Source organism: Lissotriton vulgaris, chromosome 2_2 (assembly GCF_964263255.1).
Source record: "Lissotriton vulgaris chromosome 2_2, aLisVul1.2, whole genome shotgun sequence".
NCBI classification, from domain to species: Eukaryota; Metazoa; Chordata; class Amphibia; order Caudata; family Salamandridae; genus Lissotriton; species Lissotriton vulgaris.
The window spans coordinates 154207751-154231428 of record NC_141688.1 but is presented as its reverse complement, the minus strand read 5'-3'; the positions used below and the strand labels follow the sequence as shown (position 1 = coordinate 154231428).

At 45.6% G+C, this 23678-nt stretch overlaps 1 protein-coding gene across 2 annotated transcripts in view; it reads left to right on the top strand.

The window, feature by feature from the left end:
• Positions 1-1951: 1951 nt before the first annotated feature.
• Positions 1952-23678, top strand: part of BBOX1 (gamma-butyrobetaine hydroxylase 1) — a 569466-nt gene continuing 547739 nt past the window's right edge. For both annotated transcript variants that reach the window (XM_086959483.1, XM_086959484.1), the window contains exon 1: positions 1952-2020. The gene's annotated coding sequence lies outside the window, so the exon portion shown is untranslated. The remainder of the gene's footprint in view (positions 2021-23678) is intronic.

Genomic DNA, 23678 nt, shown 5'->3' with positions numbered 1-23678 from the left:
ACCCCAGTCCACCAAGGCCAGGCAAAGCGTAGCTCAGGGGCGAGCAGCCCCCCCCCCGCTGGCTCTCGGGCCGATGGTAGGCCCAGCGCCCTCAGCCACGTATATCTACAGGTCCCAACACCACCAAAGAGTCCAATATAGGGTCATACAGGGGGGGCGCCCACAGCCAGTACTGCAGCTCAGCACAGCTGTTGCAAGGCAGCACTCCACGCGGCTCCCCCAGGCAAGGCCAGACCCCCGCAAGCTGGCACAGGGAGGTGAGCTGGGCCTTCCTATGGAGCTCCCCGCCAGGCACGGGAGAGCACGGGAGGCACGGCAAACAGCAAGGTCTTCCCCCATGCGCTATCAGTGCTCCCCCATCACCTCCAGCCGGGGATGGGTTCGCCATTCGCGGAAACGCAGATCGAGTCCCGCAGCTGGAGGCCCGCCGCACCTCCTCACCTCAGCTCCAAGGTCCCGGGCCTCCGTCACTTCTCCGCCGGTCTCCGGTGCTCCTAGCAGTGCAGACCCCCACAGCAGCAGCGCAGAAGAAATCAGCCGCCCACCGGGGGTCCACCTGCTGCCAGCGCGCCCAAGGGAGGTACCTGCGCCAGACACCGCCGGGCCTTGCCCGATCCTGGCTCCCGAAACCTCCAACTCCTGAAAATGGCGGCCACAGAGCAACCCAGGATTTAACCGCTCCCGGTAGCTCCGTCCATCGGACCTACAGTCATTCGGTCCCGCCGCCACTCTCGGTAAGTCGCCAGGCACCCCACCAAGCAGCCGAGGGCACTTCCGGGCAGCAAGCCAAGGGAGCCACAAACCCCCGCTAGGCCCGCAGGGCCGCAGCAAGGCCGGGGCTGGGCGTCCCAGATAGGTGCCAGAATCCGCTTCAAAGCACCTAAATATGCACCCCACCGGTGCAAGATGGTCTGCGGGGGTTGCAGCGCTCAATGTCCAGCGTGGCTGGGCAGCAATAGGAGCAGGCGCGCAACACCCATTGAACTCACTGGGCTTCAGCCCCCCGTCGTGTGTGGCAGCCCGGGATGAGACAGATCCCGGGCACACACAGTCGCACCCGAACGTTTTACAGGTCGTTTAAAGACCATTTGAATGTTAATTAGGCATTGTTATTGTTTCAGCCCTTGTAAGAGCCCCTGCAGCTCGACTCTGCGCTCCACTCTGCCTACTGATTAAAGTTCAGCCCCCCCCGAAATTTTTTCTTAGCCCCCCCCCCCCCCCCCCCCCCCCGAAATGTGGCTCTAGTTGCGCCTCTGAATAGGAGTGACATACAAAGCTTAAATCAGGCGGCGCCGGAGGGACAGAGAAACTCGTCCTATCCCGCCGCCATCTTGGCCACGCCCCCCACTAATAATATTTAGAAGGGGCTCGGAGGGAAAACACAACACGTGCCTGTCAAAACAAAGTTCAATTACAGGTTTGAGTCATAAAACATTAAGACACTCGTCGATAAAGCAGTTGTACTGAACAGCGGGAAGGTATGCTGAAAAAGCCTTGACCTGAACGTCTCTGGCTATTAAGTTTCCCCCTCAGGTCACTCCACGCTGCTGGGTGCACTGCAGGTCAGGCTGTCCTTTCTGTAACGTGCTGCCGTTGATAGTGTGTATCAAGCGGCTCAATATGTGACAATATTGCCTTAAAAAAACTGCCTAAAATTGTTAGGTGACAATTAGTTTAGCCCAGCTGCCTCTCCACGACGAAAAAAAACATTTTGAGAAAAGAGCAGGGCTTATCGCCATGCGCGGGCAGCGTTGCAAGGACGCCGGGCTCGAGGCGGCTGACCTTTCACCCACTTAGCAGCTTGCCTCCGCTTCCTGGTCGCGTTACGTCACAGTGTCGCTCTGGCAGCTGATGGAAGATTATTAAACTGCTGTCACTGATTCATCTGGTAACTCCCCTTTGGCAGCGCCGTGTGACGAAGGGCTTGAATATACTGTACCAAGAACTCAGTTTAACTTCGGGCCGTCAGCGGCAACCTGCAGCTCGAGCTTCCAGCAGCGAGATCTCAGAGGAGCTACAGGTAACACGGTCACTTGTATCCTTTGGTGTCATATGAGGGAATTGTGGGAGGCGAGGGGCCCCTACACTGAATAGCCGCTGTTCTTGCCTCTTCTTGCAAAGACGGGTGGCTGAGAAGGCGTGTGCAAGTGCAGGAAAAAGTGATCCTCTTCGCCTGTCTCTGGTGTGACAGCAAGGAAGAGGGAACATCTCAGCCTGTGTGTTAAAATGATAATATGAAGCTTGCTGTCCACCTGCAAGAGCCCACTATTTAAGGCTCATGGGGCGTGCTTCAGGTGCTGCACTCTGGAAGCTGAGCCTTGGACTCGGGTGGATATTTACGAGCCCCTGTGGAAAAATAAAAATGAGGGGGCATATTTATAGGCCTCTTTGGGTCGCTCTTTCACCAACTAAAAAAATTGATTCATAAAGCCTCAGAGGCTTCATAAATCTCGAGTAAAGCAACGCAGTGCAAATTGCTGAGTTGCATTAACATGTGCAATGGAGCTCTTTCCAGTTGTTTTGCGTTGGTATTCCCAAGCAGCATCAATCAATCAATCAATCAATCAAAGCATTTGTATAGTGCGCTACTCACCCGGAGCGTCTCAAGGCGCTAGGGGAGGGGGGGGTCCGCTACTGCTCGAACAGCCAGGTCTTGAGTTGCTTCCTGAAGGCGAGGTGGTCCTGGGTCAGGCGGAGGTGGGTAGGGAGGGAGTTCCAAGTCTTGGCGGCGAGGTAGGAGAAGGATCTTCCCCCTGTGGTGGCTCTTCGGATGCAGGGGACGGCGGCGAAGGCGTGGCCGGTCGATCGAAGCTGGCGTTTGGGAGCGTAGAAGTTGAGGCGGCTGTTGAGGTATCCTGGGCCTTGGTTGTGCAGGGCTTTGTGTGCGTGGGCGAGGAGACGGAAGGTGATTCTCTTGTTGACCGGGAGCCAGTGCAGGTCTCTGAGGTGTCCGGAGATGTGGTTGCGACGGGGGATGTCCAGGATGAGACGTGCTGAGGCGTTCTGGATCCGCTGGAGTCTCTTCTGGAGTTTGGCGGTGGTTCCGGCGTAGAGGGAGTTGCCGTAGTCCAGTCGGCTGGTGACGAGGGCCTGGGTGACCGTCTTCTTGGTCTCGGTGGGGATCCACTGGAAGATCTTGCGTAGCATGCGTAGGATGTTGAAGCACGACGAGGAGACGGCGTTGACTTGTCTGGTCATGGAGAGGGAGGAGTCCAGGATGAAGCCCAGGTTGCGTGCGTGGTCTGTTGGTTTGGGCGCGCTGCCTAGGGCGGGGGGCCACCAGGAGTCGTCCCAGGCGGAGGGTGAGGATCCCAGGATGAGGACTTCCGTCTTGTCTGCATTCAGTTTCAGGCGGCTGTTCTCCATCCATTCGGCTATCTCTTTCATCCCTTCGTGTAGGTTGGCTGTGGCGGTGGCGGGGTCGTTGGTGAGGGTGAGGATCAGCTGGGTGTCGTCCGCGTAGGAGATGATGTTGAGGTTGTGCTGGCGTGCGATGGCTGCGATAGATTTTGACGTATTCCCAGACTTAAGAGAAATGGTAGACCTGGGAATGCACCAAAACATACGCCTCCCCAGGTGATTCATAACGAGGCAAAATATGTCATTTTGCCTCATTTTTAATTTGGCCTGCACTGTGCTTGAGAAATCTATTGTTTTTAATATAAACTTAAAAGGGACTTACAACCCGCCTCCTCTCTTTACTAACTTCTCATTGGATCCTCTGCATGCCACTTAACTTTCCTCCATTTCCATTGGCAGTAGCACATTTTCCTGCATTTACCAATGCTTGTTCCCACAGTTTCCCGCCGCTGAAATATTGTTATCATCTGCTTAGGTGTAACTATATTTTCATACAATTTTGCCTTTTTATTCTTCCAACATATTTATTTAACAATTTATCGCCCGTAGAGATTACGCGATTTGCATAGAATCACAGGATGTTGTGTGGCGCCGCTGAGACTCGAACCGGGATCTCCAACTCTTAGGTCATCAGCTCTGGCCACTGAGCCACATCCTCCCCACTACTGTGTTATCTGTCAGGAACCTCTTTCCTTCTTCTGTACGATGATTGATGAAAACACCTCTTTATTCTTTACATAGTTTAAACAAATGAATTGCTAATGCTTGTTTCCTCTTTCTATGTGTGATGCACACAAAAAAACAGAAAAAAAGCCTAAGGGGATAATTTCTGTGCAGGAAGATGCTCTGTGCAGAGCATCTCAGTGCAGCAAGGTGACATACTGCGCTGTGTGATGACCATAAATATGGCCTTTAAACCTATGAAGCCGCTCAAGGCCACCTTGTGTGGCTAAAAGTGGCTTCCTAAATCTCGAGCAATGCAATGCAGTGCAAATAGCTGCGCTGCATTGCTCTGCCCCAGGGATACATTTCCATGGGCCTTGCGTAGGTGTTCTGAAACAACATATATGGATTTTGACGCATTCCCAGATTCACCAGAAGTGGTGTTTCTCCTCGTTTTATCCTCTTTCTATGTGTGCTGTATTCTGCCACTACTCCTAACCGTTCACTGTTACAAAGTGCAGTGCAGCAAGGTGTCTTGCTGACCTGCATGACTTGCTCAAAAATATGGTCCTAAGTGAGTGCAGCTTCTTTAGGAACAGTACCTGCAGGCAATATTCCTCACTAGCAGAGACAAATGCATGCATGTATGTCAACAAATATTGACGCAGCACTGCGGCATTATGTTATCACATATTATATGCAGAAAAATGTTAGCCCAGTCTTTCTTACTGCTAGCTTGTATAACAAAGTTACGTGGTATTGGCCCCTTCAGGAAGAAAAAAAAACACTCTTTCACTCTCTTTTTCCTTTCTTCGAAAAGCATTTAGTTTGTGGTTGTGCCGGTGTTTTTTCAGTGTTTATATGTTTTCACTGGTGAGGGCTATTTCTCTTTCAGTGGGGTTTTATCAGTTTTTATAGGTTTAAACCTAAAACCCCACAGCCTACACATATAGCAACACCACACATACTGCCTTACACACGCAGCTTTACAAACAGAGACCAACAAGCTTACATACAGGCAGTCACACATAAGATTGGGGGTGAGCTACAGATTTCCCAACTGTCATGCTGCGTTATCTTGTTAAAACACATTATAGGAGAAGCAGTACATGAGGGAACTTAAGAGGCCTTGGATAGAGAGAGGAGGGTGGATTGTTAGGGGGCACTTAAAACACAACATCTTACAAATGAATCAACCTTTTTTAAGGCCTTAAAAACAGAGATGAGAGAGAGAGTGTTTGTTGTGTATGTGTTTTTGTCAGTGTGGGTCTTTAACACCTTGGCTGCTTGAGATGATCTTCTGCTGTGCTGGGCCATAATAGAAATGGGTGTGGTCATGACGAGCTGAGCTCGTCATGAGCACAGAAGGGGTTAAATATCCGACAGCCACTTTATCATACCTTACTACAGGCCCTTGCACCCAACTATTTTCTCCATAATATATTTTTAGAGGGTTGTAACTCCACAAACACCCCCCCCTGAAGCTACGCCCTTGAAAGCAAATCACAGACAAGACATAGAAGCACCCATTTACAAGACACATACAGCATTAGTGTCTCTAGATGGGGCCAGATGCATACATGCCAACAGACCCTGATTCAGGCGAAAGGCTCATGATTTTATTTTTAAGCAAAAAATAGCTTTTTTTTAGATGGTTCCCACCTAAAATTGCCTCTGCTTCTATATATGTCAATGGGGAAATACTTTTACCCAATTTTTGTTTTTCCCCTAAATCGCCAACATTTCAGTTTTACAATGTTGGCATGTTTGCTGGTGGGGCCTGTGTTAATGCTCTATTTGTCCGGAAACACAATATTTTTTGGGTTCCACCACCATAGCCGATGAATTTGCTGTGCCACTAGGTTCTGTATAGTTAGGGCCACGTTTCCACATGAACGGATAATTTGATTTGCTAATAACTTCGAGTGTGTGTTTGACGAATCTTCACAACATTTTCCCCAATAAGTCTCATCCACCTCAGCTCCTTCCTGGAAAGTTTTGAGGTGATCCATCAAGCAAGGGCTGAAAAAAGGGGGGTGTAAAGAAGAGGCAGCTCTGGAAATGATCTTTTAATATCAATATTGAAAAATGTAAGTTACAAACACCTCATCCACCCGTCAGCTCCAGGGTCTTCTCACAACTGCCAAACCAAGACTGCCAACGGCATTCTACATTCCACATCAATCATGACATACACTGACCACACTACTGACATCCATTTTATGTCAGATGTCACACATCACCATCAATAATAATAATACAGAGCAAAATTCCTTCATGAAATTCCCTCTGGCAAACTGCATGAACAACACATTTACAAGGCCCTTTATACAAAACTTTGTAATAATGTAAAATCCATACAATGAAGGAATGTTCACTCTACCCTAAAAGAATACATAAACATACCTAGGTTACAAGACCTTGAAATCTTTCCCCCCAAGTTCAATCTCACAAAATCCTTGAGATGCGCTGGTGCATTCTTTACCCTCATAGAGCACCCTTTTCCAACCCTTCTCTCTTCCTCAACAGCAGTTTTTACTCCTTTTCGTTCATTTTCACAAAGGGCACTTTCATTTTCTTCCCACAACCTTAAAGAATTACACGGTTGACCATCCCTCAAAACCATCACCCTATTCAAATTTCAAATGCGCTCTCCACTTACTGTGACCGCATTATTGAGTGACTTGAACACCCTCATTGTTGGTCAAAACCTTCTTCCTTGCTTCACCCTACTGGTAACCATATCCTTACCCAATCACCCACTGTCACCACTGTTCTCTTCACTTTGCAGCAATTTTCTCTGCTGCCTCTCAATCTATTCATCATTCCCCTTCAACACCCTCTCACCAAACTGACTAATCTATGGAGGACATACCAGGGAGTATGGCCATCTTCCCCAGAACAATGCAAACAACAATCTCCCTGTAGCTGAATGTGGAGTATGGCAATGTATCTCCACCTGTGCTTGAATCACCTCCCTCCAATCTTTTGCCTCCTGTTTTGCTATCTGGATGGCTTCATTGAGAACATGGTTGAACCTCTCCACAACACCACCTGATTCAGGGTGGTAAAGAGCGCACCTCTTATGTTTAATTCCCCTCTGACACAGAAACTCCTCTATCTCACGCAAGACTAATTGCACTCCGTTAGCCATTAATAACAAATCAGTTATGCTTTCCATACGAAAAACCTCACTCAAAAATGTTACTACATTTTTTTCTCTACACCCTGAGTAACATCTATATCCAGCCACCTAGAGTATAGTACCACTGTCACCAGTACTTAATACTGCCAAAACTAATTACATACAGGACCCAGTCTATCCACTACCACTTGTTCCCAAGGACTCTCTGTTTGTTTCACCATCACCATGTGTTGAGATCTCATCACACACCCCTTATCGCTATTTCTGCACTCAAAACAGTTCCTGATCACTCTCTCCACCTGTGTGTCTAATCCAGGCCAACACAAATCCAGCCTTACCCTCTCCTTGGTGTTGGTAAAACCCAAATGATCTTGATGAGCCAGAGCTACTAACTTAGTACTCATTCTTCAAGGCGGAATATGTTTAGTTCCTCTCCACAATAGTCCATGATGCCATGAAAGTTTGTGTCTTACCTACGGTACCATTTTCTTTCCTAGACTCCAACCCTGTGCCATCTGTTGTGAAACCAGTTTCAATACTTCATCATTACCCAGATATTCCTTCCACTCATGCTCCTATAAAACTCCATCTGTTACCTCACACACTTTACATTCATCCAGATCCCACTGATCTTCCGTCAAACCATCACTATCATCGTCATCCTGATGATCTTTCATCTGCACCAGCTGGGACAAGATGTCTGCTGCCCGATTCTCCACTCCTGGAATGTACCTCCCTCTAAAATCAAAATTCTGCAATGACACCACCCATTTACTAATCTGGCTTGACATCGCATCAAGTCTTTATATCCCAAAATGTCCTTACGAGTTTTTTGGTCTAATAACACCTCAAATTGACAGACCCACAAAAATGTCCTCAATTACTTTTGACAGCCCAAAAAATACAAAGTACCTCCTCTCTCCATCACGTAATATCGGTACTCTGAACCCTTGAGACTCCTTGAAATAAACATTAGTGTTCTTTCCTTACCATTTTTTTCCTGTGTTAACATCGCCCCCAAGCCCTTCTGACTTGCATCTGTTATAAGGTATGTATTATCAAATTTTTTAAAACTTTCCAATGAGGGTGCCTTGGCTAGTGCCTCCTTCATATTACAGTACTCTTTTCCACATAACTCTGACCACACATATTTTACCTCCCTTTTCAACAAACCCCTCATGTTATGGGCTCTGCTAAAAAAAATGTGAATTAACTTATGTTAATTTTCTCCCATTCCCAAGAACTACATTAAATCCTCTTTATTTTCTGGGATAGGAAGGTTTTTAATGGTGTCCACCAATGCTTTATTTGTTTCCACCCTAGCTCCAGACAACCTAAGTCCCAAATACGCAATGTCCTCACACCTAAACCAACATTTGCTCTGCTACTGGGTCAAACCTCTCTCCCTAAAACATTTCAGTACCTTCCATAACCTCCTGTCATGATCTTCTCTTGAAGCACCAAACACCAGCACATTGTTCTTATAAATCTTGACACCCTGGACCCCCTCCAACACACTCTTCATCCCTCTCTGAAAGGCTGAGGCAGCAGATATCAAACTAAACAGCATCTGATTAAAGTTGTATACCCCAAAGTGTTATAAAGGCCACAAGAGATATAAAACCCTCTTCCAACTCTATTTGATTATATGCACTACACAGGCCTAGGGTAGAAAACACACACACACACACCTTCCAGTTGAGCCTGCATTTTGGTTATGTTAGGCAAAGGGTACCAGTTGAAAACAACCTTTTTATTGAGCCCCCTCATGTCCACACAAAATCTAATCTCCCTTGAGGGTTATTTCGCCAAAACTACTGGAGAAATCCATTCTGTTGCTTCCACCTCCGGGATAATGCCTTTCCCTTAAAGTCTGTGTATTTCCTCCTTCATGGCTTGTTTCATAGATAGAGGAACTCCCCTCACCTTGCACACCACCAGTTTAGAATTATCCTTTAACTCAATCTTATGCACATACCCAGTGAGACAACCCAACATATTGTTAAAAACATCTTTGATTTCCTCTGCCCATCCATGTGATTGTTCCCTTTCTCCCACACCCTGCACAACCCCAAACTGACATCCTGCAGCACTGTATGGCGCCTCCGTCCTCCTTCTCAATACAATAGATGCTTCACTATTGGAATCTAGCATAACTTCCAGATCCCTTTGGTGACCTAACTAATTATGCTTTACATGAAACATCAATTTTTCCTGCAGTTAACCGACCTTAAAATTCCAACTCACCCAAAAAATAACCTGCTAATTTTATTGGTTGGCCATCATATACCAATGGCTTTATGTCAGGTTTGAACATTTTCACCCTTGGTGCCAGCAGTTTGTCATAGAATGATTTCAGAACCAAAGTCATTTTTGCACCTGAATCAAACAGTATTTTCAACTTTATGCCATTCACCCAGGCCCATTTTCCAGGATCATGATCCTGCAATACAATTTGTCCACATTGTAATTCACCATAACAATTGTCATCTTGGTCACTATCCAAACCCACCATTTTACCTTATTTTTCATTTTCTTTGTTCTAAAATGTTTTGCACAATGACACACAAGTTCTGTAAATCACGACCAAGGCTGGACAATTTTTTATTATTGGCCAAATGATCACTCATACCACACCTAAAGCATCTTCCAGTGAGTTTCTTTCTGAGTCCACTCTCACCTTTGACGTCCTCCAATGTTACTTAGTAACCCTTGGTTCCGCTTCCTTCCCACACTGGTCCTTTTAATTAGATTCTAATGAATGTTAATTTTTTTGCTCCCGATAAAATATCCTCCGGTTTTGGATAATCTTTTAGCCAGATCTCGTCGCTCACTCTAACATAAATGTATCCCTATTCTCTCTTCAATACTTCCTCCAAATTTACATGTGGAATCAAGGTTTATCAGGTCATTTACATTGTCCTCCACTGACTCTTGTGACCTTTGTACCTTCTTACCAAAGTGGTATCTCTCCAGTATGGTACTAATCATTGGTTGGTAATGTTTTTCCATTTTTTTATGCACACCTCATATTCATTAAAGCCGTCTGCCTCCTCCTCCTCCTGCAGATCAGTTAGATGTTCCTATTCCTCCTGACCTTCTGAGCCTAGATAATGCAGAAGGAGAGCGTTTTATTCTTTCCGCACTTAATGAGGCTCCACAAAGCCTTACATAGTGCAAAAAAACCTGCTTCCAATTTGACCATGTTAAAACAGGTTTCCTGGTGACATACAGAGAAAATTGCATAGGAGATATGTTCTGCATAGCACTCTACAACTATAACCCTCACCCGCTTGGAATAATGTAGAAGGAACACGCCACAGTACCTGAAACTCTCTACATTACCTGGAATTCTACAAAGTACTTGTCTCCTGATGACAAGCTAGCCAGCCAGAATGTTGTAGACTAGGTGCATATGCACACTCCTGAGCAGGCCAGTGATCTGATCATACATCTGCACAATTAACTATCCTTCAACATCAGGTTTTAATTTTCCAGGTGTGTATATTACTGCTGGGACGCTAGAGCTACTCCAGCTTAGTCACGCTCCAAAATGAAAGCCCATCAATATTCAACAAAGTGATAATTTGCACACAATGGGAGATGCGATTACTTCAGGTGTGCGTGTCACCGCAGGCACACCTATGCCGACACACAAACACAGAGAAGATTACATCCAGTGTGCGACAAGATTACTTCAGGTGATCGTGTTACTGCAGGAATGCCTGTGCCTACACACAACCTCAGAGGAGATCACTACTGTTGTGTGTGTCATCGCCAGCATGCCTATACTCCACTGCCCAGCGAGCAGTCTAGATATTCTGAGGTGTGCACATCACCTCAGGCATGTCAGGACTAGCCAGGACTCCAGTTTACGGTGAGAGCATGTCTGTTCCTCTCATCACTGCACACTTCGCTAGAGATATTGTCTCCAGAGCTCCACCAAAACAACACTTGCTCTCGTCACATAGAACGTCCGAAAACAATAGATACCTCGGCTCCCACATAACCTGTCCTGCTCCTCCTCGCAGGTGCGTAGCTCTCTGTGACCTTCCTCGCTCATGAACCTGACACATCACAAGGCACGCACTGACCTCATACCTCCTTGTGCCCGCAAAACAGGCACAATTTCGCTTATTGTACCCAAAATCCATCAAATGTGGAGCAAGCTCTTCACATAGAGTCTAAGGGCTGGAATAGACCGCACGCCACTCGAATCCAGATACCATGAAACAAAACCCTTGGGGTTGAGTCATCAGATTCATTTGATTAACTTGTCACAGCGATCCCCTTCTTCATGCGTTGTTCCTGCAACACATCCCCATTGAAATGAAGAGGCACCTTCGGGAATTATCTTTTAATATCTTTTTTGTAAGATGTAAATAACAAATGCCTCATCCACCCGTCAGATCCAGGGTCTTCTCACAACTACCAAACCAAGAACGCCAAAGGCATTAGACATTCCAAATCAATCATTACATACTCTGGTTCCGCCACTGACATCCATCATATGTCAGATCCCACAAGAGGGTTTCCAGAATGTTTGCCCTGTGCGATTTTCCATAGGAAAATGTAGATTTTTCACAGCCTGTTAAGCAAAATATCTGGATTTTATTAAAGACACGGAGGCTAAGATTAGGCAAATTTCCTTTTTTTCCTGCCCACAGCAGCAACAATTGAAGAAAACAGAACTTCAAGAACATTATAACAAGGTATAAAGTCCCCCCACACACAGCTTTCTCCCTTCTTTTGGCGCTGCAAACAAGATAACACCAAAGAACTTAAACTTCAGTACAAAAAATTTCACCAGTTGAAATCCCAAACAGAGGCGGCTTCTTATTCTGAGAGAAAAAACTAAATTAATTTGAAATAAACTTTTAACCCATCAGGGAGGGTATCAATGTGGAGGGATACTTTTAGCCTCCGTGTCTTTAATAAAACCCAGATTTTCGGACCACCAGGCTGTGAAAAATCCAAATTTTATGGCATGACACAGCAGCTAAAACTCAAGTTTAAAGTTCATCTAACACATGATCAATTGCGTTTGCGGTAGGTCTAAAATAACAACTCTTAAACATGTTTTCTTTCGGACCAATGTACAGCCCTAAGCATATTTTGCAAACCTCCCCCAATATAAAAGCTTTGGAAGCTGATGCTCCTCTAAGGGAATGTTCACCAAACACAGTGACACCCACACTGGCCTCATTCATAACCTCCTTCCCACATCTCATTAAGGAGGGAGAAGAAACAGCCCTATGAGGCCATCTATGAGATATTAACAGTTGTGCTGCATTTCCTCTCAAACCATTAGTTCTCCTTTCATTCTCCTTCAAGCATTTCACTACGCTAAGACTTTCATTCTGTGCAAAAAGGATTGAGTACAGAACTTGACATAGTCTTTGTTCTCCTTTTAAAATAAAAGCAAGCCCCTTTAGGTTGATAGGCCCTACTAGTGACATCCAATCCCTTCACGTCCGAAATCCATCTAAAAGATACCAGGCATTTCAGAGACAGACCAGAGTTCTCGCTCCAACACACTAGGACCCATAGGACATAGGACATCTCTAACATCCCATAAAGCAGTATATTTCGCAGTAGGTTGGTTTAGTACTCACATCTCATGATTTTCTTAGTCAGTAAGCTCTCACACACTGAGTCTCCATCCACAAAACAATGCCCCGCTGCTATAGCTGATCTGTAGACATTAATTGTTCTATAGGAGAGCTGTGATGCGAATAATTCTGATAGGTAATTAACCACATGTACTAGTTCAGTTGAAACAGGTTCATAATTCTGTCAAAGATCTCAACAAACCAATTTCTTCAAAGCCAGTCTATATACTTTCCTTGTTCCAGGTCCCTGTGACTCAGATATGAGTTGGAAACCGTCTGACGAAACGGTCTCCTGAAATCTTCCAGACCATCAGTACCAGTAGTCCATGCTCTATGAGAGGTTGTGACTCTCCTTCTGGGCCTAGAATTACGTCCCTGAATATCTGTATTAAAATTAGGGAATCTATAGTAATTCCTAGCATGATTGGAAACCAGGCCTGTGACCTCCGGAGGGATGTTATCACCACTGTGGTCTCTCCGCTCTGGCGTACATGCCGGAGTAATCTTGGCAGCATGGCAAGTGGAGGGAAAGCATAAGGTGTTAAGCCCCTCCAATTCTGAAGGAAATGTATCGACCCCCAAGCCTGAGGGTCTGGCCTCTAGCTGGGTCTGCAAAGAGGCCCACCCTGAAGGTCCCCCTTCTCGACTGGATATTCAGAAATATGTCCCTGTCCATCCTCCAATTGCTGGAATCTCTGAAATTTTGAGAAAAGTCACCATTGCATGACCCACTGATATGTTCTGCCACAACCAAACTTCCTTTTGTTTAGAAGTAACCCCAGAAAACCATTATTAGATCTACAAGCCCCTTGGAATGAGGGCCCCCCTTTTATTGACGTACCTCATTGCCGATATGTTGTCCATACTTCGCATCATAGGACACTTCATGAAGTCCTTGGAGAAGCAATGAATTGCAAGTGAACCTGCCAGTAATTCTAAGAAGTGCCTTCCCTTAAATTGTCCAGTGTCCCCCTACTGATTAGTTGCCACATCTCACACACCATCCTTCTAAACTGGCATCCGCTTCTACTACTATCTCCAACTCCTCTCCAAAAGTAGCTCTGCCATTCCATGCTTCAGCAATCTTGACCCACCATAGTAGTTCCTCCCTTGATTCCTGGTTTGCTTTTAACGTTCTTGCCTTGAGTCTTTGGAGAGCCCATATTACAGTGGACCCGCCTGGAAAATTGACTGGTTCGCCGAGGACGGGAAACCCAGGATCCTCGCCAAAAGTATTTTCCTTAACTCCTTGCAAAGCTTCCTTAGCCTTTGCCCTGGTAACCTTAATTCTGTCTGTATTGTGTTTACGACAAAACCCAGAAACCGCGTCTCCTGACTCGGCACCAGACATGATTTTTTTCCTGTTTATGATGAAACCCAGGTGTTCTAGTAAGTGTATGGTGAAGTTGTATGATGAGAAACCACCTCTGTGGACCGAGCCATTAGCAGAATATTGTCCAGGTATATTATTAGTTTCACTCCCCTTTCTCAGGGCCAGGCCGCTATTGGACGAAAGACTTTGATGAAATACCAAGGAGCCAAAGAGAGCCTGAGAGGGAGACTGGAAAACTGTCAAAGCTTGCCCATCCAAGTAAATGGGAGATATTTCTGATGCGAGGTCAAATTGGGTTGGTCTGATACGCATCCTTGAGGTCTGGCCTTGTCAACCAATCCCTTTTTCTCAGTACATCCCTTAAAAGGTGAACTCCTTCCATTTTGAAATGATGGTAGGCCACCCATTCATCTATTTCTTTCAGATTCATCACTCACCTCATACCTTTGTCCTTCTCTACTAGGAAGATGTTGCTGACAAAACCTGACTTTGTTCCCTTTTGTATTACCCCTTTGACCAATAAATCATCTACCTCCTGTGACATTAGGATTGTGTCCTCCTGTGAGAACACCATTTCCTGAGGAATCCTCATTTGTACCATGGTTCCTCCAAACTTGATCTTGTACCCCCTGACCGTGTCCATAACCCAAGAATCCTAAGTCACTAAGTTCCTATTCCCACAAAATGTAACCCATCTGCCTCCCACCTTTTAAAACCTGTAGCTGTGGCAAATCCTCTCTGCTTTCGATCGCCTATGAAGGGTCGTCAGTGGAATCTCTTACATGGGTTGTGAAGCTTAAATACGGGATCCTTGAACCACAACCCAGGAAGGGTCTTGTTGAAGCTTGAACACGGCCGAGGAACAGGACCCTTGTTCTTCTGCCACTGCCAAAAGCCTTGTCTTGGAACACCTTCTTGATGTCCTTCTGGGACTTTTGCATGACACTAAATACTCTCACATATTTGTCCATGTCCCTTATGAAATCGTCACCAAATAGTAGCCCCTGAGAGACAGGGCCTCCTTCCTTAGTGGCCAACTCAACCAGTTTAGGGTCGTTTTTGAGAAGAATGCCCTACTCCTCTCATTTGAGAGCACAATATTTGTATTCACTAGGAGGCAGAGTTCCTTCAGTTAATAAGGGTGTCGCTGAGAAAAGCTACCTCGGCCATCTCAAACATTTTAGTCAGAGGACCAGTAATGTCTAAGAGATGGTCCTGACAAGACTACAGGCCCTTGTCGAAACCTTTTCGAGGGTCATTTCCACCCCTTGGCAATGAATAAAATCACTTTTGCATCTAGATCAGGGGTCATTGGAACCTTGTGCGGGAGGCAGGGGCGCAGGCATTCAGATCTCAAGTAAGATCTAACTTCTTTTGGAATTTCTTTCCAGAGTCACAATTAGAGTTAGTCAGCAGTGTGTTGAGAAGGCACCAACTCTGGGGGCAAAGGGTGTTAGATAAGAAGGGGATCAAACATATTTTCCCCAAATGGATCTACATTGCCCATTTTAGAAATTGAGGCCTTCCATGCCTCATCTGACCTTCCCATCCTCCTAACGTCTACATGGTAGAAAGTTGCTAGTGGCTTTCAGCTTTTTTGCTCCTTTAGGCTGGCTTTTCCCCGCAGCCCTCTTCCGCTGGGCCTTAACTGCCCCATCTGAACCTTCAGGATGTCCTGTGCCAGCAACTGGTAATCCCTTCTTTGTGAAGGCTTCCAATTTTCTTGTTTATTAAAGCCTTCAATTTGCCACACGCATTTTATAAATCGTCGCTCTCTTGTTTTAATTTTCTTTATTTTTAATGTTTGGGTGGTACGGTCGTAACACGTCATACCACCAAAGTGAAAGCAAATCAGAATATGCTGGCAGCTGCTACAAAATCAGATATCAGCGGTTGCTTAGAGGTTGAGGGACACTGTAGAAGTGCTGTGCTGGTTGCCAGGCAACCGTGAGCTGGTTAGTGAGCTTGCGTATATAGTCATCTGAAACGGAAGGCACGCTCTGTGAGCTGGCTTTCAAAAGAAAGTCGGCTTGCCGTACAATGCTTTCCTCACAGAGGCTCCCACTGCTATGGCAATAGAGGCGTAGCGCCGGCTTTCAAAGGAAAACTGGCCTGCTGCATAATCATTTTTTTTCAGCTGGAATAGCTGTAAAAAAGATATGCCGGGTACAGAGGGAAAAACACCGTCCCGTCATTAAAGAAAGAAAAAATACCTCTCTGGGTAAAAATAACGTGGTAGAACCACCCTCCCCCTAAGGGAATTGATCAGAAAAGGATTAATTAAATAAAATACTAGTATTTATTCAATAAAAAGAACAAACCATGAAGTATTTTTCCCACAAGTGAGGGGTAAGGGGGATAAGGCATAAGTAATTCGAACAAAGAAGATAGTACAGAAAAAAGATATAGTACTTATCTTGTGAGCAGGAGAAACTAAGTAGAGAGAAGGCTGGTTGTGAGGGGACTTTATATCTTGTTAGAATGTTCTTGAAGTTCTATATTCTTAAGTTGTTGCTGTGAGCTGGTAATAAAGGAGATTTCCAAAATGTTAGTCTCTGTGTCATGACATAAAATTCAACAGTGATACAGCAAACACTGCTAAATGGAATTATACCAAATTTGGCAAAACTCTAGATCTTGATCTGGAAAGCGTGCTTTTAGTGATTTGGTCTAAATCTGTTCAGTAATTTTTGAGAAATTATTTTTCAAATTTTTTGTAAATGTCATGAAGCCATTGTGGAGAATCTACTAAGGTCACCCATATATTGTAGATGACTGGCTGCAACCTCAATGTAAGTTGAAGCCACCATCTTAGGGCTTGGGAACATGGTCCAGAGTCCTACACAACAAATCAAAACTGGCTATAAAAAGGCAGTGTCTGGTTACCCTGACCCCATGGGCTTTCTTAAGGGGGAGGGTCCTGAGGTCCAAAATGTATTATTTTATTTGTTTTTTGTGATTCCATGGAATAGCAGCTACACCACAATGTCCAGCCCGCCCCCTTGGAGAATTGTGGCAGATCTGGGATGCAAGAAAAAACACAAAAGGTTGGTCTTCCACAGGGTATTTGGTGCCTGCGTGGAGTTGGATGCGGGGCCTCATTAGAAGCTGGGCCCTGTGCCTAACCCCAAGTCGCACCTGGGTGAAGGTCTATGTGGGAAGCGGGTCAGATGCCTGTGAGATGTTTGGGGGCAGAGTCTTTCCGTCAAACCCCAAGCCTTCGACCATGCAGAGCTGGAAGGTTGGGCATCCATGGGAGTATGGCACAGGCCCTGTGCCCAACCCTAAGCGCACCTGGGTGAAGGTCTATGTGGGAAGCAAGTCGGATGCCTGTGGGATGTTTGGGGGCATAGTCTGTCCGTCAAACCCCAAGCCTTCGACCATGCAGAGCTGGAAGGTTGGGCATCTGTGGGAGTATGGCGCAGGCTCTGTGCCCAACCCCACCCAGCGATGGACATCTTACTTTAAGTTTTAAAAAACATAGAAATTCAAAGAAAAAAAGCAGAGGTTGAAAAGACATTCTAGTTAGGTGAAAATGTTAGTTAAAACATAACATTTTATACAATCACGACCAGTGAACTGAAATTCAACAGTCATAGTTAAGACTTTGGGTGACCCTCTGCTTAAAGGTTATGTAGTGGGAGGCACAGAAACAACCATTCTCTTTTGGTAATGTTCCTCCTTTGGCACCAACAAAGGAATATGGACATTTCCTTGAGTCTTCTCTCAAGCCTTATCGGGTCCTCTTTCTGTGCCCATGGTGCGTCATTGGATGCTTCCAATAGCTGCGTTTATTCCTACTTATCCATGATTTGATAAAGATTTGATGTATGCGCTGCACTTTTGGAGTGCTGGTGCCTCTTCCCCTCCTTCTTGGATCCAACCCCACACATACCCTCTGTGACCACAGGAATTATGTTCTTGTCAACTCCGATTCTATACGCTAATTGTTTTGCAGTTGAAGGAGTCAGCTGTCCTTCTCAGCCCAATCCCATAAGACTCCGGCATAGGGAGTAGGAGATGAGCACAGTGAAATTCTTTGTGTTTGTGGAACACCCCCTCATTTTGGGGCCTCCCATATGAGACCTGTGAACTCTATTCGAGTGGGATAAATGGCAATACTCCACCTATATTGAGGAACAACTGTTCTCCGGCTGATGGTGCCTAAGCACCTCGGTCCCTTAGGAAAACCACTTGGGGAACTCTCTAGGGGTGATCCTGAGATCTTGTCTGCAATCAGATGAAGTGGCTGGTGGCCTCGAGGCAACTTGTCGATGGTTCCCTCAGTGCCACACACAAACGTCTCCTTTAAATTAGGATTTCCCTTTCCCAGTGGACCAATCAAATGTTTTTTCTTGTTCCTTTATACCGTGCTCCAGTTGCCAGGCCATCCTGGTCCCCAAATGATACATACGATTTTTCTGATTATTTCAGATACTTTTTCGAGCCCTTGGGCCCTGCAGCTTCCTCCTTTGTGGAAATCAAGTGATGGGTTGAATGCTTGGGTTATTCCCAGCCACTGGTAACTACTCTGGGCCGGATTCCAGACCATCATTTTTTTGCTCACTATGCCATTTCAGACAGGAATTACCCACATGAAAATCAATATTGACCCTACTCCAGCAGGATATGTCCAGCATGAACTTTGCCTCCTTTGCGTCACAGTAGGCTTAAAGAGCTTTGGACCTGTCCTTGGGTCTAGCTCCTAATAGTGTGCTGTTCTTGGGTCTTCAACAGGCGCACCCCACAGTCCTCAAAGCAGACTACTCTCCCAGCCTTTCCACCCCAAGCACCCAAGACCTTCTGCCACTTACAGGGTGCCTCTGTAGATGCCCTTAGCGCCTACTCATGTATGTGGGTTCTCCACCCCCCTGCACATCATTCAGGGAAGAATCAGAATGTCAGCTTCAGGAAAAATTGGGAAATGTCTCTTCATTTAGTCATCCTCCTCTATATCATATCTAGTGTCTTCCCTCCAAGAGTTTAGAGACCCCACTTCTAGTTGGTGACTGGTGACAGAGGTCTGCTAGCTCTCTCTTTATCCTCTTTGGGAGGATCCTGTTAGTTACAGAGAGGCCACTAATTACCTTATGGGCATTTTTCGTCTGCTTGCTCCTCTACTGGTGGGATGTTAATCCCTCTGGTTGGGTGCAGTGCTGAGGTGGAGTTTTGAACTGCCAGCTGGCCAGCAGAGTAATTATTCACTTGAACCTGCAGGGTATCTGAAAGCACAAATTCTATTAAGGCTGGATCAGAGAAATATGCACAGTACTTGACCTGCACAAAAATATCTATAGAGAGTAAAACTAACTATGCATATTACTTTGTGGTCTACATTATGGTAGGGAAAGTCACAATTACCCTTCTAATTCATGCCCATCAAAAGTTATGATTTAGGCATACTTTAGCCAAATAATAAAACCGGTTTCAACATTACTGAATTTACACTTCACCCAAAAACAAAAAAAACATTATTTTTGTATTATTCCCAATTGACAAGAAATGCTTCAGTCTGCCATACTTTCCCATCTGCCATGATGCTACCTAGGCACCAATTCAAAAGTCAGGCAACTGACTTCATCACTTTTCCTGCACATGTGTGCACTTATGTATATGTACATGATCACATGTAACCTGTGCAGAGCTTTGTAACCCAGTTTTACAGTAGTGTGCCTAATTTTAAGAGTAAAATACTGGTGGTTAGTGTTTAAAATGAGTATTAAATTAAGCTTATAGTGAGTGTGGCTCCATTAAGGAAACCTATTATCCTATCCTAAATTTAAATGTTTCTCTTTTTTTTGTTTGAAATGTTTTTTATTAAACCAAACATCTAATCAGCAATCATGACAATACGTAGACAATAATTTTGCTGCAAAGTAACACGGTTGAAAATACAATTCTTACCATGACGTTAGTACCTCATGCTTTCTTGTAACAGTTTTACTATTTCTCGCATTTTATCTCTATCCTCATTCCCCCTCTATCTCTACGTCTGAGCTATCTCCTTCATCTTCCGGCGGAGGTTCACATAGTTCTCCCCGGAAACTATTCCATGCCGCCCAGAGTTTGTTCCATTTGCGTGGGCATCCCCTGTTCGCATACACTGTGCGTTCCGTTACCATTACAAGATCCATGTTCCCGCACCACGTCGCCAGCGTGGGCAGGTCTGTCGCTCCCCATTTCTGCGCTGTATCCCTTTTAGCAATCATGAGGCCTAGTGTGACCCAGGTCTGTCCATGGCGAGTGAGGTCAATTGGATCCCATATGTTTAAGAGACATTTCCGTGGCTCTGGCAGGAGAGATATCCCCAATGTTTGCGACACTGTGCGCAGCACCTGTCCCCAGTATTCTACTATTGCTGGACATTCCCACATAGTGTGGAAAAAGGTACCCACTTCCCCGCACCCCGAAGGCAAAATGGATGTTGAGCCCTTTGTAGCTTGTGTAGGGTGGTCCTAGTATAGTATATGCGATGTAGGATTTTAAACTGCACCAATCTAAGCTTGGCCAAAATTCCCACCTCCCTGGGGGATGCCATTGCCTCTAACCATTCCGTATCTTCCATGTCTCCTACTTCCGCCACCCATTTCTCCCGCAGTATGGTTGTGGAGTCAGGGAGGTTGTTGAGTAATTTTCGGTATGTGAGAGACGTTGCTCGTTTTTGCATGTAGTCAGTGAGTAGTCGGTCCTCCAATGGGGAGACCTCCGGGACGGCAGTGTCTGGCAGAAGTGCTGTTAATAATGCTTGCCTAATTTGAACATATCTATATGTTTCAGTCGGACCCAGTTCATATTGTTGTTGAAGTTAGGCAAACAGAATTATTTATTTATTTATTTATTTAGATTTATATAGCGCATAATCACCCAGGGGTCTCTAAGCACTTGTCCAAATGTACATACAGAATGTTCCTGCAACAACGCAACCTCAGATCAAGCCCCATGCCTCCCGAAAGAGCACCGTTTTAAGCATCTTCCTGAAGTGCAGGAGTCCTGATTCTTTGCGCAGATGTATTGGCAAGTTGTTCCAGGTCACTGGAATCGCATTTGAGAGTGCACGCCCACCCATAGTAGCAAGTCTGAAACGTGGGCGTGCCAAAAGAGTAGCGTCCATTGAACGGAGCACCCTACTAGGAGTGTAGGGGACCAAACGCGCTTTAATGTAGCTTGACACATTACCATATAGGGCTTTGTGCGTGATACAGAGTCCTTTAAACATTATTCTTTGTCTGATTGGTAACCAGTGTAATTTACGCAGTAATTGTGTTGCATATGTTCTCCTTGGTTTTTTAAATACCAACCTAGCTGCGTCATTCATGACTGTTTGTAATCTAGTCAATTGATGCTGGGGTAGGCCAGCGTACAGTGAATTACCATAGTCTAGGCGTGACAGAATCATGGCTGATATGGCCCGCCTCAAAGTTGTTGGGGACAAAAGATGAGAAATGTTCCTGAGTTGTCTTAAAAGGCCTACACACGTTCCAGTAACTGAAGACACTTGCTTCATTATAGTCAATTTACCATCTATGTAGATGCCCAGGCTTTTCACATCCACTGCTGGTTCTGGAAACAGCCCTAATTCATGCGGAAGAAAAGCTCGTTCCAAGGGCTACCAGAGATGGTAATTGGCAGCATCTCAGTTTTATCAGGATTTATCTTCAAGGAAATAGCAGTCATCCAGTTGACCGTATATTTCAAGATGTTCTGCAGTCTAGCATGTGTACCGGGTGAATCCTCAATTTGGATGACGATCTGAGTGTCATCTGCATAATTGTAGATTTGGCATTCCATCTGGTTTAACGTAGCAATCAATGGCTGCAGGTACACATTAAAAAGGAGAGGTGAAAGTGCCGATCCTTGCGGCACTCCACACGAAATGCCGGCTGATGCTGAAACCAGATCTGCCAACTGCACTCTCTGAACACGATCTTGAAGAAAGGAAGTTAACTAGGCGTGAGCAGTTCCCTGAACGCCGAACTCCCCCAGCCGCTCCAGCAATTGACTATGATTTCCCGTGTCAAAAGCCGCGGAGAGGTCCAACAGCACCAGGGCGCCCGGGATCTTTTTATCTGCTCTACAGCTCAGATCGTCAAGAATGGACAGCTTCACCAACTCCGTACTATGATGTGCCCTAAACCCTGCTTGATTCCATTCTAGCAGTTCATTGTTTTCAAGATGACTAGAGAGATATGCAAGAACATGTTGTTCCAGTATTTTTGCTAGAAACGGCAGCTGGGAAATGGGCCTGAAGTTTTTTGTATCCGCCCCTAAGTTTTTAAGGAGAGGGAATAAACGTGCCTCCTTGAAAATGGTAGGAACCAATCCAGGTTCCAAAGAACTATTAAGAAGGGCATGGACATCATCCTCCATTCCTTGTAGCGCTAGCTTAAATACCCTAGGGGGACAGGGGTCCCCCTGCGACCCAGACTTTACTCGCCCCATTAGGCTAGCCAATGACTCCTTGGTAATCGGGGGCAATGTACTCAAGGGATGGATGATCAAAGGCGCTACCGGGGTAAATTGAACCGGACAGTCAAGTATTGGGGTATGCGACATTTCCATTAGTAAATCAGCAATTTTCTTCGAAAAGAAGTCCTGACATTTATGGCAGTCATCCTGCGAGAAAGAAGGACTCTGCTCTTTAGCTTTCCCTAGTTCTGACAGGACCTTAAAGACTTCCTTCTGGGGGTCTCTAGCCGTCGCGATTCTATTCTCGTAGAATTCCGCTTTCCTAGACAGAATTGCTTTTTGTAGAGAGCAAATTCTTGTAAGTACAGACTTTGTGCACTAGGATCATACCCTCTACGCCAGGCTCTCTCAGTTTTACGCAAGGCCCGCTTCCTTAGCCTAAGTGTGTCATTGAACCAGGGGGCCCCTATTCCCTTGTCCACGATTTTCACCTTCCGTGAAGGGGCAACAATTTCAAGGCTTTTTCAAGTCTCGTTATCAGATTACAACAAATGGCCTCTAGGTTACCATCATGCATTTTATAGGAGGGTAAGGTTTGCAAACTAGCAACCAAATCTTCCTCTCTGATCTTATTCCAGCTTCTGATAGCCTTCCAGCCCAGCCCTGGCTGTTCCCTCTTCCCTGGGGCTGCTAACTGACCATGCAGAAGATGGTGATCTCACCACGAACAAGGCAGAGTAACAATAGGACTCCGGGGTAGTCATCCAAATTAGAACGAGGATATGACCCTTGTCGTGGATTGGACCAACCACCTGTTGCGCAAGACCCAGTGCAGTCAGTGCCTCCTCTAACTGGTTCGTCTGACAGTCTTTGGGAGACTTCTCCCAATGAAAGTTAAAGTCCCCCATAACCATCAGTCTGTTATAACGTGACCGAAAGTCGTGTACCAATTCCCTGAAGGAGTCCATGAAATCTGGTGAGGTACGTGGGGGTCGGTAAACCAAGAGTATTACCAAGCATTCATCACCAGCATGGAATTTAACCCTAAGCACCTCAGCACCCTCCAGACTCTCTGCACAAATTCTTTCTGCTTTCAAGCAGCTGTTATATAGGAACGCAACTCCTCCTCCTTTCATAGGACTTTCTCGGTTTTTGCAAA